We start from the raw sequence: 6,000 nt of genomic DNA, 5'->3' as shown, positions 1-6,000 counted from the left end.
CTGGAACCCCAATTAAATGTAGATTTTTCCTTCTGACGCTGTCATTTATTTCCCTTAACTTTTCCTCGTGGTCTTTTCATTGTTTTTCTCTTTTTTTTCATCAGCTTCCTTCCTTGCCATCAACTTGTCTTCTATGTCACTGCCTCTTTCTTCTGCCTCATTAAGCCTCATTGTTAGGACCTCCAGTTTGGATTGCATCTCATTTAATTGATTTTAAATTTCAGACTGATTAGATCTAAATTTTGCAGTCATGAAGTCTCTTGATTCCTTTATGCTTTTTTTTCCAGAGCCACCAGTAGCTTTTTAATTGTGCTCTGAATTGGCTTTCTACCTCAAATTGTAATCCAAATTCTGTAACTGAGTACTGTTTCTGATTCTTTCTTTTGTGGTGAGTTTTTCTTTCTAGTCATTTTGCTCAGTGCAGAGTGGCTGTATGAGCAGGCTGAGTCAAGAATATCAACCATGTCCTAGGTAAATTTCACCCTAGATGATTCTGCCAAGGTCAGGGACCAGAAATTGAAAACAAAGATCAGAAAAAAATAAAACAAAAGGACCAGTAAATTGAAAAACAAATTTTAAAACAAAGTAGTAAAAAATAAAAGGCCAGGAATCCTAAAGAAGAAGAGAGAGAGAAAGAAAAGAAAGGAGAAAAAAGGGAGATGGAAACAAAGGGTGGCAGGACTGGGAGATGGTGGTGGTGACGAAGTTGTAGTGGAGAGGGAATGTAGTCTACCTGAGGGGTTCTAGAGGGTGATCCTCTTGTTTCTGAGTATATTAAGTTCTGTATGTTAGAAGACGCTCAGTCCCAAATTTATATAAACCAGAAATATGTGTAGAGTGCCCCAACATTGACCACCAAAACATAAATGAGATAAAAGAGCAGGGCAGAATGGGAATGAGGACTCTCACAGAATGAACCAGCATGGTATACCACTTGGTTCTGCGTGCATGCTGGTCATGAATCAGAAGGTATTAACTTCCGCTATTGTAGAACAAAATGATGCAGAGAAAAAAAAACACAACACAAAACAAAACAAAAAACATATCTTGTATATCTCCCAAAACTGAATTGACTATGTTGAAGGAAATCTAGAAGTGGAAAATCTATCTAGGACCTGTAATTGTAGAAATATGAAAGTCAAAAAGGAGAATCTTAAAAATTAAGCGGTGGTAAAATATTATAGTTAAGGTGGGGAAAAGAGAAAAAAAATTGGAAATTTACAGTCTGATATAAAATGAGTTGTACTGGAAAAAGGAAGAAAAAAATAGGAGGAATACTCTCTGGTTTTACATACTGTATATCCCTCAACTTCCCCTGGATCTTTCCAGCAATGCCCGGTCAAGAACTTGCTCTTCCCCTGTCCTTCCAGCTGGTCTTCTGGGGGAGGGGCCTGCTGTGCTAATTCTCAGGTGTGTGCACCTGGGGGAGCTGCCCCACCCCCGCCAGGTGCCGGGCTCAATGGGAGCTGTTTACCCCCTGAGGCCTCTCTTCCCTGGCAGCCCCACCCCTCCCAGGCACAGGGTGACACCAGGAGGAACAACAACAGTGGCCGTGGCCAGCTCTCCAGCCCTGGAGTCAGCTCCCGCAGTAACTACCCCAGCTCCCAGTTCGCAGGGGCTGGATGCTCCGGGGGTGGGGGGAACAGATCTTCACAGTTTGGGGGAGCCCTGCGGCAGGAGCGTCCTAGCTGTTCTGTGCCCTCCCTGCCTCCGCCTGTCCCGCGGGGAGCGCAGGATCATGGGCTGTGTCCCCGGCACCCTGGGATCTGGCCCCTGTGCTGCGGGAATCGCGCTCCCGATTGGGAGACACAATCGCTCTGTGTCTCCCAAAGGCAGCAGGGTGCAGACCCCTCAGCCTGGAGCTGCCGCCTGACCAACATTTGTTATTTTTAATGGCTGAATAATACTCCATCATATATGTATACCACATCTTTACCCATTCATCAGTCACTGGACATTTGGGCTGTTTCAATAATTTGGCTATTGTTAACAGTGCTGCTATGAACATTGGGGTGCATGTGCCCCTTTGAATCAATATTTTTGTATCCTTTCACTAAATACCCAATAGTGGGGGCACCTGGGTAGCTCAGTCAGTTAAATATCTTAGTCTTGATTTAATGATCTCAGGGTTGTGGGATTGAGCCCTGCCACAGGCTCTATGCTGGGCATGAAGCCTGCTTAAGATTCTCTCTCTCCATATTCCTCTGACCTCCCCCCCCCCCCAAATATCCAGTAGTGCAATTACTGGATCATAGGATAGTTCTATTTTTAACTTTTTGAGGAACCTCAATACTGTTTTCCAGAGTGGCTGTACCAGTTTACATTGCCACCAATGGTGCAAAAGGGTTCCCTTTCTCTACATCCTTGCCAACATCTGTTATTTGCTGAGTTGTTAATTTTAGCCATTTTGACTGCTGTGAAGTGGTATCTCACTGTGGTTTTGATTTATATTTCCCTGATGATGAGCGATGTTGAGCATTATCTTCTCATGTGTCTGTTAGTCATTTGTATGTCTTCCTTTGAGAAATGTCTGTCCATGTCTTCTGCCCATTCCTTAACTGGATTATTTATTTATTTATTTATTTTTGTATATTTTTTATTGGAGTTCAATTTATCAGGATTGTTTATTTTTGAGGTGTTGATTGTGATGAGTTCTTCATAGATTCTGGATACTATAGCCCTTTATCTGATATGTCATTTGCAAATACCTTCTCCCATTCCATAAGTTGCCTATTAGTTTTGTTGATTATTTCCTTCACTGTGCAGAAGCTTTTTGTTTTTGTTGTTGTTTGTTTTTTTGTTGTTTTTTAGAGAGAGAAAGAGCATGGTGGGGAGAGGGGCAAAAAGAGAGGGGGAGATAAAGAGAGACTCTTTAGCAGGTTCCATACTCAGCCTGATGCAGGGCTCCATCTCACAGCCCTGAGATCATGACCTGAACCAAAAGTGAGTCAGATGCTTAACTGACTAAGCCAACCTGATGCCCTTGTGCAGAAGCATCTTGTTCATTTTTGCTTTTGTTTCTCTTGCCTCTAGAGATATGTCTATTAAGTTGCTGCAGCTGAGGTGAAAGATGTTGCTGCCTATTTTCTGCTCTAGGATTTTGATGGTTTCCTGTTTTACATTTAGGTCATTCATCCATTTCTAATTTGTTTTTGCATATGGCACTTAAATTCTGTATGTTTCTGTCCAGTTTTCCCAACACCATTTGTTAGAGACTGTCTTTTTTTCCATTGGGTATTCTTTCCTGCTTTGTTGAAGATTAATTGACCATATAGTCATGGGTCCATTTATGGGTTCTCTGTTCTGTTCCATTGATTTATGTGTCTGCTTTTGTACCGTGCTGTTTTGATTATTACAGCTTTGTAATATGGTTTGAAGTCTGGAATCATACCTCCACTTTACTTTTCTTCTTCAACATTACTTTGACTATTTGAGGTCTTTTGTGGTCTCATACACATTTTCAGATCATTGTATTCTTCTAGTTCTGAAAAATGCTGGTGTTATTTTGATCAGGATTGCATTGTATGTGTAGATTGCTTTGGGTAGTATAGACAGTTTAACAATGCTTGTTCTTCCAATCCACGAGCATGGAATGCCTTTCAATTTCTTTGTCTTTTTCAATTTCTTTCATCAAGTTCTATAGTTTTCAGATATTTTACCTCTTTGGTTAGGTTTATTCCTAGATATCTTATGGTTTCTGGTACACTTGTAAATGGGATTTATTCCTTACTTTCTCTTTCTGCTGTTTAATATTGTTGTACAGAAACGCAACAAATTTCTGTACATTGGTGTTATATCCTGCGACTTTGCTGAATTCATGTATCAGTTCTAGCATTTTTTTGGTTGGAGTCTTTTGGCTTTTCTACAGAGAGTATCTTGCGAAGAGTAAAAGTTTGACTTCTTCCTTGCTGATTTGTATGCCTTTTATTCTTTTTGTTGTTTGATTTCTTTTTTTTGTATATATATATTTTATTGGAGTTTGATTTACCAACATAGAGCATAATACCCATGTTCATCCTGTCAAGTGCCCCCCTCAGTGCCTGTCACTCAGTCACCCCATCTCCCCACCTCCCCTTCCACCACCCTATGTTCGTTTCCCAGAGTTAGGGGTCTCTCATGTTCTGTCACCCTCACTGATATTTCCCACACATTTTCTCTCCTTTCCCCTTTATTCTCTTTCACTATTTTTTATATTCCCCAAATGAATGAGACCATATAATGTTTATCCTTCTCCGATTGACTTGCTTCACTTAAGGATAATACCCTCCAGTTCCATCCACATTGAAGCAAATGGTGGGTATTTGTCATTTCTAATGGCTGAGTAATATTCCATTGTATACATATACCACATCTTCTTTATCCATTCATATTTCGATGGACACCAAGGCTCCTTCCAGAGTTTGGCTATTGTAGACATTGCTGCTATAAACATTGGGGTGCAGGTGTCCCAGTGTTTCACTGCATCTGTATCTTTGGGGTGAATCCCCAGCAGCGCAATTGCTGGGTGGTAGGGTAGTTCTATTTTTAACATCTTGAGGAGCCTCCACACAGTTTTCCAGTGTGGCTGTACCAGTTCACATTCCCACCAACAGTGCAAGAGGGTCTCTCATTCAGAACAGAATAAGAGATAAAGACATGTTGTTTGATTTCTGAGGCTAGGACTTCTAGTACTATGTTGAACAACAGTGCTGAGAGTGGAAGATCCTTGTCATGTTCCTGATCCTACAGGAAAGAAAAGCACTCAATTTTCCCCCATTGTGGTTGGCATTAGCTGTTCTTTCTCCAGATATATATTTTTTTATTGTTAGTGGAAGGAATTATTTCATTGTATCTTTTTATTTTTTTAATAAATTTATTTTTTATTGGTGTTCAATTTGCCAACATATAGAATAACACCCAGTGCTCATCCCATCAAGTGCCCCCCTCAGTGCCCGTCACCCAGTCACCCCCACCCCCTGCCCACCTCCCCTTCCACCACCCTTAGTTCGTTTCCTAGAGTTAGGAGTCTCTCATGTTCTGTCTCCCTTTCTGATATTTCCCACTCATTTTTTCTCCTTTCCCCTTTATTCTCTTTCACTATTTTTTATATTCCCCAAATGAATGAGACCATATAATGTTTGTCCTTCTCGGATTGACTTATTTCACTCAGCATAATACCCTCCAGTTCCATCCACGTGGAAGCAAATGGTGGGTATTTGTCGTTTCTAATGACTGAGTAATATTCCATTGTATACATATACCACATCTTCTTTATACAGATATTTTAGGTGTAAGGAGAGGTTATGTATTTTATACTTTTCTTGCTTCTTAACTAAGGTCTGTATTGCTAGATACTTCCCTCCTGGGGCTGCCTTTGCTGCATCCCAAAGATTTTCAACTGTAATGTTTTCATTTTCATTTATTTCCATGTATTTTTAAATTTCCTCTTTAATTTCCTGGTTGACCCATTTATTCTTCAGTAAGATGTTCTTTAACCTTCATGTATTAACAAATACATGATAATTTTAATAAATTTTATAATTTTTTTCATGTGGTTGGCTTCAAGTTTCAAATTTTTAAAAATTTTATAATTTTTTTTCATGTGGTTGGCTTCAAGTTTCATAGTGTTTTGTTCTGAAAATATGTGTGGTATGATCTCAATCTTTTTGTACTGGTTCAGGTCTGATTTGTGACCCTGTATGTGATCTATTCTGGAGAATGTTTCATGTGCACTTGAAAAGAATGTGTATTCTGCTGCTTTAGGATGAAATGTTCTGAATATATGTTAAGTCAATCTGGTCCAGTGTGTCACTCAGAGCCATTGTTTCCTTGTTGATCTTCTGCTTAGATGATCTGTCCATTGCCATACGTGGGGTATTAAAATCTCCTACTATTATTGTATTATTATCCATGAGTTTCTTTATGTTTTTTATTAACTCTTTCATATATTCAGCTGCTTTCAAGTTGGGAACATAAATATTTAAAATTTTTACATCTTCTTGTTGGATAGATCCTTTTTAT

The sequence above is a fragment of the Vulpes vulpes genome, chromosome 8, assembly GCF_048418805.1.
Source record: "Vulpes vulpes isolate BD-2025 chromosome 8, VulVul3, whole genome shotgun sequence".
Lineage (NCBI taxonomy): Eukaryota > Metazoa > Chordata > Mammalia > Carnivora > Canidae > Vulpes > Vulpes vulpes.
This window is presented reverse-complemented; position numbering follows the sequence as displayed.